General features: G+C 38.0%; 1 protein-coding gene across 7 annotated transcripts in view; it reads left to right on the plus strand.

The window, feature by feature from the left end:
- MCU (mitochondrial calcium uniporter) overlaps positions 1-13,544 on the plus strand; it is a 275,222-nt gene that overhangs the window by 76,000 nt on the left and 185,678 nt on the right. Inside the window, exon 8 of one of the 7 annotated variants that reach the window (XR_004959984.1) lies at positions 12,629-12,649. The exons of the other annotated variants lie outside the window; for them this stretch is intronic. The gene's annotated coding sequence lies outside the window, so the exon portion shown is untranslated. Of the gene's footprint in view, positions 1-12,628; positions 12,650-13,544 lie in introns of those variants that run through there. 7 annotated transcript variants of the gene reach the window in all.

A 13,544-nucleotide genomic window follows, 5' to 3' on the forward strand; every position in this document is an offset into this window, starting at 1 on the left:
TCCATTTTGAGTTTATTCTTGTGTATGGTGTAAGTTGATGGTCTAGTTTCATCTTTTTGCATGTAGCTGTCCAATTTTCCCAACACCATTTATTAAAGAGGCTGTCTTTATTCCACTGTATGTTCTTGCCACCTTTGTCAAATATTAATTGAGCATATTGCCTTGGGTCCATTTCTGGGTTCTCTGTTCTGTTCCACTGATCTATATGCCTGTTCTTGGGTCAGTACCAGGCTGTTTTGATTACAGTGGCTTTGTAGCATAACTTGAAATCTGGTAATGTGATCCGTCCAACTTTGTTCTTCTTTCTCAAGATTGCTGTGGCTATTCGAGGTCTTTTTTGGTTCCATATGAACTTTTGAAGTATTTGTTCTAATTCTGTGAAGTATGCCGTTGGTTATTGATGGGGATTGCATTGAATTTATAGATTGCTTTGGGTAGTATGGACATTTTAATGATGTTAATTCTTCCAATCCATGAACAGCGTATGTGCTTCCACTTTTTAATATCTTCCTCTATTTCATTTTTCAATGACCTGTAGTTTTCTGCGAATAGATCCTTTATTTCTTTGGTTAAGTTTATTCCTAGGTATCTTAATTGTTTTGCCGTGATTATAAATTGGATTGTTTTTTTAGTTTCTCTTTCTGTGAGTTCATTGTTGGTGTATAAGAATGCTGTCGATTTCTTGAAGTTAATTTTGTATCCTGCTACTTTTCCAAATTCATTTATTAAGTCTAGTAAATTATTGATGGAGTCTTTGGGGTTATCTACGTGTAGTATAATGTCATCTGCAAATAATGACAGTTTCACTTCCTCCTTTCCAATTTCGATCTTTTTTATTTTTTCTTCATGTCTGATTGCTGTGGCTAAGACTTCCAGTACTATGTTAAATAAGAGTGGTGAAAGTGGGCATCCTTGCCTTGTTCCTGTTCTTAAGGGAAATGCTTTTAGTTTTTCCCCATTGAGTATGATGTTGGCTGTAGGTCTTTCATATATGGCCTTTATTATGTCTAGATATGATCCCTCTATTTCCACATTGCTGAGTGTTTTTATCAGAAATGGATGCTGGATTTTGTCAAAGGCTTTTTCGGCATCTGTTGATATTATCATGTGGTTTTTATTCTTCATTTTATTTATGTGGTGTATCACGTTTATTGATTTGCGAATATTGTACCAGCCTTGCATCCCTGGGATGAATCCCACTTGGTCATGGTGAATAATTTTTTTGGTGTATTGCTGGATCCGATTTGCTAGTATTTTGTTCAGGCTTTTGGCGTTTATGTTCATCAGGGATATTGGCCTGTAGTTTTCTTTCTTTGTAGTGTCTTTTTCTGGTTTTGGAATTAGAATTACGCTGGCTTCATAAAATGAGTTTGGAAGTCTTCCTTCTTCTTGAATTTTTTGAAACAGTTTGAGGAGAATGGGTGTTAGTTCTTTGAATGTTTGGTAAAACTCTCACATGAAGCCATCCAGGCCTGGGCTTTTGTTTGCTGGGAGAGTCTTGATTACATCTTCAATTTCTTCTGTTCAATTTGGTCTGTTCAAGTTTTCTATCTCTTCCTGGTCCAGTTTTGGGAGACTATGTGTTTCTAGAAATTTGTCTATTTTGCTTAGATTGTCGAATTTGTTGCCATATAATTTTTCATAGTAGTTGTTAACAATCTTTTGTATTTCTGTGGTGTCAGTTGTTACTTCTCCTCTTTCATTTCTGATTTTTTGTATTTGGATGTTCTTTCTTTGTTTCTTGGTGAGTTTAGCTAAGGGTCCATGAATCTTGTTTATCTTTTCGAAAAACCAGCTCTTTTTTTTTATTGATCCTTTGAATTGTTTTTTTGGACTCTACGTCGTTTATTTCTGCTCTGATTTTCACTATTTCCTTCCTTCTACTTGCTCTGGGTTTTTTGTTTGTTTGTTTGTTTGCTTTAAGTTGTGAGGTTAGATAGTCTATTAGAGATTTTTCTTGTTTTTTGAGGTAGGCCTGTAGTGCTATGAACTTCCCTCTCAGAACTGCTTTCGCTGCATCCTGTAGATTTTGTGTTGTTGTGCGTTCATTTTCATTGGTTTCCAGGAAGTTTTTAATTTCTTCCTTGATCTCCTTGATAACCCAATCATTGTTTAATAACATGCTATTTAGCTTCCATGTCTTCAAATGTCTTTGCATGTTCTTATTGCAATTGATTTCTAGTTTCATGCCATTGTGATCTGAGAAGATGCTTGGTATGATTTCAGTCTTCTTGAACTTGTAGAGACTTAGTTTGTGTCCTAACATGTGGTCTTTCTTTGAGAATGTCCCATGTGCACTTGAGAAGAATGTGAATTCTGTAGTTTTGGGGTGTAATTCTCTTTAGATATCTATGAAATCCATTTGGTCAAGTGCTTCATTTAGAGTCTCTGTTTCCTTGCTAATTTTTTGTCTAGAGGATCTATCCATTGATATCAACAGGGTGTTGCAGTCCCCTGCTATGATTGTATTGCTATCGATTTCTCCTTTGAAGTCCTCCAGAGGATTTTTAATATATTGAGGTGTTCCTATATTGGGGGCATATTTGTTTATCAAGGTTATATCTTCCTGTTGGATAGGTTAGTTCAGTATTATGTAGTGGCCTTCTTTGTCTCTAGTTATGGCCTTCATTTTGAAATCTTTTTTTTCCTTTCCATTTGCTTGGAAGATTTTTTCCCCATCCCTTCACTTTCAACCTGTGTGAGTCTTTTGTTGTGAGGTGGGTCTCTTGAGAACAACATATAGATGAGTCATGCTTTCTTACCCAATCAGATACTCTGTGTCTTTTTATGGGAGCATTCAATCCATTTACATTTAAGGTGATTATTGATATGTACTTATTTATTGCCATTGTTGTTTAGTGTGATTATATTTTTGTTCCCATTTATCCTGCTAATTACAGCCGTTCTTTTAACATTTCTTGCAGTGCTGATTTGGTGCTAATGTATTCCCTTAGCCTTTTTTTTTTTTTTTTTTTTTTTTTTTTTTGGCTGGGAAGCTCTTTATTTGACCTTCTATTTTGAATGATAGCCTTGCTGGGTAGAGTAGTCTTGGATTCAAATCATTGTTTTTCATGATCTTGATTACCTCATGCCATTCCCTTCTGGCCTGTAGTTTTTCTTGTGAGAAGTCAGCTGAGAGCCTTATGGGGGTTCCTTTGTAGGCAACCTGTTTCTTATCTCTTGGTGCTTTTAGGATTCTCTCTTTGTGTTTAATTTTTGGCACTTTCATTACTATGTATCTTGGTGTGGGCCTGTTAGGATTCTTCTTACTTGGGGGCTCTCTGTGCTTCTTGAAATTGAATGCCTTCTCCTTCACCAAATTAGGGAAGTTTTCTCTCACCATTTCTTCAAATATATTCTCTATCCCTTTGCCTATATTCTTCTTCTTCGGGGACTCCTATGATGCAAATGTTATTACGTTTCCAGTTGTCCTACAGTTCTCTTAAGCTGTCTTCCAGTTTTTTAATCATGTTTTCCTTTTGGTTTCCTGATTGGTTAATTTTTTTCTACCTTATCTTCTAATTCACTGATCCAGTCCTCAGCTTCCTCTACTTTGCTATTTAGACCTTCCAATGTGTTTTTCTTTTCTGATGTGTCATTCGTCATTTCTTCTTGGTGGTTTTTAATTTCCCACTGTTTGATTTTCAACATTTCTATGTGTTTACTCATGGTGCTCATGTCCTTACACATGCTGTTGAGCTTCCTCAACATCATGGGTCTGAATTCTAGTTCTGTTAACTTGCGTAACTGCACCTCATTTATCTCATCTTCGGTAGAGGTCTCTTGTTCTTTCATTTGGCTTTTGTTTCTGTGTTTTACCATTTTGGCTATCACAGTAGTCTTTGGAGCCTGCCAAATTTTCCCTGTGGGTGTTGGTGTTCTGCTGTTTGTGGCTCCCTCTCCTGGGTTTGGATGAGGCAGGGAGGACCCAATTAAACACCACTGCCAAGTCTTACTTTCCTGGTTAGAGTTCCTAGCCCAGGGAATGGTAGTTATCCTCTAGCTTTTTTTTGCCTGGAGGCTATTAATAGCGGTCACCTGAAGAATCTTGGTTTCTGAGTTGAATGAAAAACTCCCTCTGGTGCTCAGTGTAAGAGGATTACCCGAAGGTGGGGCAGATGCTGGTTGGTAATGGGCCTCAATTAGCATTTCAATGGCCACCGGGTGGGTTGAATCTTCGAGGGAAGGGCTGCTGCCTCTCCCCAGGGCCCTGGGAATGAGTAAGATGACCACAGTCGTGCGTGGCTGCAACTCAGCAAAATCTCTCAGGCCCCCCCAAATCCTGAGTGTTCCCACAGAGTTCCAGTTCAGTCTGCCCTCCCTCTGCCGGAGCCCAAGGTGAGTGGCTGCTGCTACTTTAGCCTCTGTCCCGGTTTTGTGCTGTGGAGTCACTTAGGACTATAACTCGAGGGTGCCACTCCCAGCTAAGGGTGCCGCTCCCAGCTAAGGCCATAGCTCCCATCCGAGTCTGCAGCAGCTTCCAGCCGAGGGCGTAGCTCCTATTCGAGGGCGCAGCTCCCAGCTGAGGTCACAGGTACCAACCGAGGCCAGTGGAGCTCCCAGCTGAGGGCACAGCTTCCAGCCGAGATCGTAGGTCCCAGCCGAGGCCGCTGCAGGTCCCAGCCGAGGCCGCTGCAGCTCCCAGCCAAGGCCACCGCAGCTCCCAGCCAAGGCCGCTGCGGACTTTGGGCCCCCAGCCTCCTCTTGCGTCTTTGCAAGCCTACCAGGATTGAGTCAGTGTCCCTGGTTATGTGGTCCTCCAAGCTGCTTTTCAGTTGCCTTTTCCTGACAATTTGTCTTTATTTTTGTTGTAATTTCAGTTTGGTCCTGGGAGATGGTCTGTGTAGCTTCCATTCACTCCGCTGCCATTTTCAGTCCTAAACCTTAGTTTTCATAGCTCTGTTTGATCTATTTTTTTGGCTTTGAGAACTTGTCAGTTAAAAAAAAAAAGTCTGCCCCTTCCACCTGCCTGCCTGCCTGCCTGCCTGCCTCCCTCCCTCCCTTCCTTCTCTCTTTCTTTCCTTCTCCCCCAGCTCCTCTTTTCGTTCTCTCATTTGTCCATAAAGCTCCACTTTTACTTTAGTCCTAAAACTTACTCTCCAGCATATTCTGAAAACATTTTTCTTGTCTTTCTCTTTGCTAATGGATCCTTTTTTTCTTTGACATTCTACAAAATCATTGATTTTACTGAATTCAAAACATTTTCTTGTACTATTTTGATTTAAAAAAAAAAGTCTTCCCTTTAATATTATTTAAATTTCTAATGAAAATAATTTTTAGGCAGATTTAAGAAGTAATGTGTGCCCTGAACAGTGTTCTCAGTGGGTAGAGTGTTGGCCTGTGCACCAAAGGGTAGCAGGTTTGATTCTCAGTCAAGGCCACATGCCTAGGTTGCAGGTTCCATCCCCAGCTCCTGTTGGAATGTGTACAGGAGATGACCAATTGATGTGTCTCTCTCACATAGATGTTCCTTTCTCCCTCTCCCCCCCTCTTTTTCTCCTCTTTCTCTCTCAATCTCTGTCTCTCTCCCTCCCTCCCTTACATTCTACCTAAAAATGGAAAAATATCCTCAGGTGAGGATTAACCACAACAAAAAAGAAGTGATGTCTGAGAGGACAGTGAAAATACATTTAGAAATAGAAGTTTGAAAAATATAATGGAATGAGCTTCAAGCTAAAAGGACCAAATTCTATTTGTAACTGTGTCTATTCAGTTGTGTCATTAAGGTTATGTTGCTTAACCTCTCCATGTCTGTTCCTCAAGCAATTCTATTTATTTTAGAAACTTGGCATGAGATTTGAATTTCTGTGAAATTTTATTTAAAATAAAAAATTCTATGCCCATGTTGTGGGCCAAATCCCCAGTGGGGGGCATGAAGGAGGTGGCCAATCAATGTTCTCTTTCACTGATGTTTCTCTCTCTCTCTCTCTCTTCCTCTCCCTTCCTCTCTCTCTAAAATGAAGAAAGAAAAAAAAATTTTTTAAACAAAAAATTCTAAGTACAAAGTTAAAGTAATATCTGTTATAGATTAAATGTTTGTGTACTCCATCCTCCCAAACTCATATTGAAGTGCTAACCTCCATTGTGACTATATTTGGAGGTAGGGCCTATGGAGAGGTGATAAAGATTAAAAGAGGTCATGTAAGTGGGGCCCTAATCCAACAGGGCTGGTGCCCTTAGAAGAAAAGGAAGAAACACCAGAGCTCACAACCAGAGGGGGCTGTCTACAAGCCAGAGAGAGAGCACCCTTTCACTAGAAACCAACCTTGCTTTACCTTCACTTGAAACTTCCAGCCTCCAGAGGTGTGAGAAAATAAATTTCTATTGTTTGAGCCATCCAGTTTGTGGTATCTTGTTATGGCAGCCCAAGTTAGCCCAAGACACTCTTTATAATACATTATTTTTAAATTCTACAAAACATTCAGATCTTGTGTCAAAAAATGGCTCCATGAAAAACCTGTTTATAATACTTTAAAGTCACACTTTAACAGAAAGGAATATTTAGTGAGTACTTACTCAGAGCCAGACATTATTTTAGATGCATTTTTAAACTGTATTTAATGTTTTAATCCTGAAAAGAACTGTTGATATTTTTGTCCTTATTTTAAATCAAGGCAACTAAAACTTGCCAAGGTCATATAGTTAGTAAGTGATAGGGCTGAGATTCAAACATAGTACCTCTGAAGCTTTTAAATTATGCCCTAATTTCTTCTATGTTTCTACTAGTTGTTCTGAGCTCAGTAGAATGCCAGGCAGAGTGCAAAGGTTAATGGGGTCCTAGGATCTTATAATTAGGAAAAGATTTTTAGACTTCATCTAATCCAGGTTTCTCATTTTATGGGTGAAAGAACCAAGGACCAGAGAGTTAGTGAAGTGACTTGAGGTTGCAGAGCTCATTGGTGAAGTGAAGGTCAATATTGCTAATGTTTTGCAGTCCATTTTGAAGTTTATATAAATGCTAACCATTAGTAATAGAGCCATCAGAGGATGTTGAATGAGAGGTTTGAGTTGTATATGAGATGAAGCTTAAGCCAAAAAATGAGCCTGAAATTTAGAATCTTTCTACTTTTCATCTCTCAAAAAATGAAAGTAACAATTGATAAGAAAGAGGCACAAAGCTGATATATGATTTGTAGACCTATCTTCACCTTAGAAAATAGATTTTAAGGTACAAAGAAAACAGTTATCTTATGGCCAGAGTACCTTTTCTCACCTTGTCACATAGTACTTTTGGTATTTATGATAGCCACTGCCCTGTCTTCAATGGTACCTGTCACTCTGAAAACTCTTTGTCAAATGTGAAGGTTGACTTTTCCCAAATTTCACTTTTTATTAGTAGAATAAGGTATAAAAATGTTGGTATAAGAAATATACTTCTTTTTACTATTTAATTGACTTTGGATTTGAGCTGTGTAATCAATCTTTAGAAAGATACTTAATCCCTCTGAGTCCTCCCACCCCAACCCCAATGGGGGTAATATATAGAATCACCTTTGTAAGGTCATTGTAAAGATTAATGCTTGCAAAACACTTAATTACCATAAAAATGGGCACATATTATGCCCCCAAAATGTTAGTTGATAGATACCATTGTGAACTATAGTATTGACCATGCCTCGGAAGAGGGAAAAACAATGTAAATTTTAGAGGGTTATGAAATGGCACTTTGGTACCTTCTGAATATTTTTAAATCCTTGATTCAAGAGATAAACCTCAAGTAGTAATTTTATCAGATACTCAGGAGATCTAAGTTAAAGCACTGTGGATAAAATTGAAAAGTGGATCTTATAATTGATAGAACTAAAAATATGTTTCTAATGACAATATATATGATTTAAAAATGTGATATCTGATATGAAAGAGGAACATGGATTTAAAAAAAGGCTACCTACATGCAAGTTCCACAGGAAGACTGGGTCATAGTGACTATTTGTCCTGTTAATAAAAGTCAGAAGTAGTAAACTAGTATTAATAGATCTCTGTGACTAAAATGACTAATGAGGATTGAAAGCAATTCATATTGCCAGTTAAGATTCTGGATTGAAGAAAAATGTTTTGATTGTAGTAATAGGATCTTTGGAATTAAGTTATGAACATATATCAGTTCTAAAATACTATTGAGCATCTCTGTAGACAGGAGTTATGCTAGGTACAGGGAATACAATTTTAAGTAAATAGAGAGTTCCCACCCTCGAACTGACACAGACAGTAATAGTATAGCATCATAAAACTGTCCACAAGTGTATTAATTTTTTATTGCTGCTATAACAAATTACCACAAGCTTAGTTGCTTAAAATAACATACATTTTGTAAGGAATCGGAGGCGCCGCCGAATAAAACAGAGAAGAGACTGGAGAGCCAATCAGCCGAATAAACAGGGATCAGGCTTTATTGGGTACACTCCGGGCGGGTTCACAGACTCCGGGGGTCGAGTCCTAGAAGCCGTGCTCAATGTAGGGGCTCGTGTCTTTTATATCTGCCTGTTGTATCTGGAATTTGTCCCTTAGGGTTTGGCCCTGCGGGGGCCATGCATGGAGCCTCTGGAATGTGAATCGATAAGAGCAAGGTGGGAGTTAATCTACAGGCTCGAGGCAGGCCGTTCAGGGTGGGAGACAAGGCTGAGCAAGGAGACAATGGTCGAGCACTTTGCCTGGCGCCAGTCCCCAGGCCATCGGACACATTTATTATCTTTCAGTTCTATAGGTCAGAAATCTGACATGCATCTCAATGGGCCAAAATCAGGGTATCAGTAGAGCTGTTTCTTCCTGGACACATTACAGGAGAATTCTTTTCCTTGCCTTTTCTAGTTTTTAGAAGCCATTCATATTCCTTGGCTCATAATCCCTTCCTCCATCATCAAAGCCTACAGCAGTAGGTCCAGTTCTGACACTGATTTTAAGGACTCATGTGATTAGATGGGACCTATCAGGATAATCCTAGATGATGATTTAAACCTCATCTCAAAGTTTTTAATAATGTTTATAAGGTAACTTTTGCCATGTAAGGTAACAGATTCACAGATTTTGGAGGATTAAAGTGTGGACAATTTGAGGGTCATTATATGCTACCACAACAAGGAACTGTGGAAAAATAACCTGGTTTAAGGGTATAGGAAAAACTTCTGGGAGATCCTCTGAATCTTGAATTAAATGAAGGAGGAATTTAGAGAGGTGGCTGCTGGGTGGGTATCATGACGAATTGGGGAAAAGTATGGGAGCTAAGGGGAGTTATGTGAGCATATATGGAAGTGTGAAATAGCCCAGTTTATTTGTATTTATTATTTAAGGAACAACAGTTAGTTCAAGCTGTGCATGAAATGGTGGAACCAGGAGAGATAAGAATGGAGAGAATGGTTTGATTATGGTGGGACTTTTCATACAGTTTTTCAGAGCTTGGATTTATCCTGTAGGCAGTGACATGACATTGAAGGATTTGAAACTGGGTATAACATCATCAGATTTCACTTGAGATAGATCCTTCTCAGCTGTCCAGAGGGAGAATAAGACTGGAGGTTAAAAGACAATGAAAAGGCTGTTACTTTTGTTCAGGCATCTTTATATATCATTTAGTTTATTAAATTTTTGGCCTAGCAGATTGGGTAGTACCATCTGACATAGAAGAATACAGAAAAGTAAGTTTTGAGAGATGTAAGGTAATAATACTATCTCTCTACGCACACTTGTATACAGAAAGAAAGCAGAACTTTGTAGAGAATTAACCCACATTCTTAATTTTCTTCTCTGAAAGTAGCCATTTACTATCAGTGAGTAAGCAAAACAGTTTAGGTTGAACTGTTAGATTTTTTTCTATTATTAAGAGCAGGCTTGCCCTGGCTGGTTTGGTTCAGTGGTTGGAGCATTGGCCTGCGGTCCAGAGAGACCCAGGTTCGGTTCCCGCTAAGGGCACGTACCTTGGTTGCAGTTTGCCCCGGCCCGGGTTGGGGTTGTGTGGGTGGTGACCACTTGATGTGTCTCTCTCACATCGATGTTTCTCTCTCTCCCTCCCTTTCTCCCTCCCTCCCTCCCATTCTATCTGAACAACAACAAAAAAAAGAGCAAGCTTTTTTTCCCCCCTTTGGCATCCTTTGCACATTTACATAATGTTGACTGGCCACATATTTGCCTTTCCCTGCCCTGTAGTTTTCACTATCACTAAATGATTTAAGCAGTCAGACCATTGTAGAAGTCCATTCCAGTTTACTTTCCCTTCCTTTGGTATGCTGTGGTGACAGAGCCAGTTTCTGGCTTGCCAAATAGTCCATTATTCAGTTTAATGAACAGGTTGGCCACAGGAGAAAGATATTACTTCAAGATATCAAAAAAATTCAGGGAGATGGTTGCTGATTAGGAGTGAAATTTACATGTAGACATGCTATACTTTCCTTGTAGTTATGCAGCAATTTAATATATTGCATAGCTAGGGATTTCAGTTATTTTGAAAGATGAGTTTGTACAGTTTGATAGATGAAAGGTAGTGTAATATGTGCCCATATATTTTCTGTTCACTAGCTGGACTAAGAGTTCTTAATTTGAAAAGTTTAAGCAGTGATTATACTTTTCAGTAGGAAAAGTATGGAGTAGGGAATAATTATAATTTAAATTTAAATGGTTGCATTCTCCTAAACAGATTTGGGGTTATATTTTTAATTGAAAAATGGGGCACAGTCTACTTAGAGTAACTATGAAATATAATTGCCATTGTGGGGAAGGACAGAAACTTTCATCTACCCTCAAGGTTTTTTTGGCTGATCCAATAAATAAACATGAGACAGATTAGCAAGAGAAAATGACCAGATTTAATTACATACATGAGTATTGGAACCCCACATAGATGACAGTTAGAGACCCTACATACATGAGAAGTTCTAAGATAGAAAGGGAAAAGGGCTGTATATATGACATTCTGTTGTACAGTCCCTTAGGGGATTCAAAGGGTCATTGCAGGATGTTAGGAAAAGCAGATGTTTAGTAAATAGAAGTTTGCCTTGCCCTATACATATGTCAAAAAGAGTTATCTCTAATAATTTCTTATTATGGGCAAGGTCCTTAATTAAAATTCCTCTTGATAGTTAGGGCTGACGGAGGGGGGTGGGGTGAGTGATGAAGTTTCTCTTGTGCCTACAGAGTCTCAATTGCTTTTTAGCTCAAAATAATCTACATATCACTGAGGCACATCTTGGGGTAGCTCTTTCTAAACCCCCACACCATGAAGTTCTAAGTTAATTTATATTATTTTTTTTGCCATATGAAGAAAATGGGGTTTATTAGGGGATGGTCTAAATTTTTACATAGCACAAGTTCACTGTAAATTCCTTGTTTAGTAGCCACTATATAGATTCATTAATGACTGCAAATTGTAGAATGGGATAAAAACGAGACATATTGATGTGATATATGCCTCCAGGAAGGGAAGAATTAAACATTAGGGCATAGAGAACAAAGGTCTTAATGAAGATATTGTGCTTTGTCTAGTAAACTCAGTCTATGAGAATTTAGTTGTTGATAACATAGTATAGTTAATTTGACTATCTGATCATTTTGAAATGTATGAAGACAGTTTTGTTCATAAAATGTTGCTGAGTCTTCAAATGGTTTCATTAGAAATGAGAGATGAAGAGAAAGAGTTGCGAGTAGGAGGGAGGGAAAAATTTGTTAGCCCTTTATTTGCTTTATGCCGGCTCCTTCTGGAAAGCTATTATTTCCTGGGACATGTCTTATGTTTCAAAGATTATTATTTTAATAACCTGTAGGGCTTTCTATTGCAGATATTAAAGGCAAATAATTTCATCAAGAATAAGGAATACTTTTTTTCACTAGTGAGTTATAGGAGCTCTAAAACTTTTCAAAAGAAAAACAATCCAGACTATTTTTTTTTTTTATCCTCACCCGAGGACATTTTTGCATTTATCTTCAGATAGAGCAGGAGTGAGAGAGGGAGGAAGAGAGAGAGAGAAAGACATCGATGTGAGAGAGACACATCGAGTGGTCGCCACCCACAGGACCCCAACTGGGGCCGGGGACAAACCTGCTGGAAACAAACCCAGGACTCTCCAGTCCGTGGGACACTAACCACTGTGCAAAACCGGCCAGGGCTATTTTTTATTTTTTGCAGTTTATATACTGGAATAAAATTAAGAGAAGTTAGAAAATTCAAAATACCTTTTACATAGCCCCTTTCCCTTTTTCTTTCTTTCTCAAAAGAGATTGTTCTTATTGGGGGAACTTTTCTATAGGGTCTGGCCTTGATTCTGTCTTTTGTTCCTTTTAAAATAAACTTTGTTTAGGTATAATTTACTATACAATGAACTAAACCTATTTTAAATGCACAGTTAATGAGTTTGACAAGTGTATATGTCCATGTGACCGCCACCACAATCACATAGATAGAATATTTTTATCACTCCAAAAGTGCTCTTGTATCCCTTTGCCTCTACTCTATTCCTTCTACCTCTGCTACCCTTGACCAGCTTTCTGTCATTACAGATTCTGTATGTAAAAAGTATTATTTATTTCAAATTAGACTTATTTTATATCTTTTTATTATTTTAATAGATTACTTTGCTTTAGGACTTAAGGGGCTTATGAATAAATACAATTTTCCTTCTTTTGTCTGTAATGGTCTTCTCAGCTCTGAGGTTTCCTAGGGAAGATATTACTTGCAATTTACAGATTAGAAAACTCAAGACATATAGAAGCTCAGAGATTATATAGGACCATGTGAATTCTTGCTTGTTGAAAAGGGAGCTCGTTTGAAGTCTCATGAGGTAAAAGAATATCTATTTTGATTTGACTATATCTGTGGGTTTTAGTATAAAATCAGTTCATTTCAGTTCTTTTTTACCCTCTGTCATATTAGGTTCTGATGAATTTATAAAGGGTGAATAAAGGCTGAAAAATAAGGGGTTAGGATTTGGTTTGAGTGCTGAGCCTGCCATTCATTCATTTATTTATTTATTTATTTATTTATTTATTTATTTATTTATTAAATGACTTTTACTAAATCACTTAAGGTTTTGAAGTTTAGTTTTTTTTATAGGTGAAACAAAACTAAATATTTAGAGTTGTTTTAGCAATTAAAATGAATGTATGAATTGACAAGCCTGTTTAATTTTTGGAGGAGAGATTGTACTGATTGTTTCGTCATCTTGTTAGGCCCTTGACTTTTAATTTAAGCACCTATTGGATGATCAGATCAACTTTAAAAAAAAAACACCTCTAAGGGAACATAGAAAATGTCAAGATTCTTAAAGTGACTTGTACTAATGACCAAAAAAAAAAGAATTCTGAGATATTCTAAATGAAATTACAGCTGGCTGAAAGAGAAAAGGGGACAGAACCGTTAGCATGTTAATAGCTGGGTGCCAGCTGACAAAAGAGTGCTCACATTCCTAAATGTATGTTAGAGCTTTGGGTCAATGTCCAGGCATCTACTAGCCAACCACTAGATGGACCATCACTCCCTGCATGTGTATAACTTTCAGGACTATTGCCCACAACCAATCCAAAAGAGCAAACACTTCTTTCTTATGGACTCTGCACCTATC

This window comes from Molossus molossus, unplaced genomic scaffold (assembly GCF_014108415.1).
Source record: "Molossus molossus isolate mMolMol1 unplaced genomic scaffold, mMolMol1.p scaffold_m16_p_17, whole genome shotgun sequence".
NCBI lineage: Eukaryota > Metazoa > Chordata > Mammalia > Chiroptera > Molossidae > Molossus > Molossus molossus.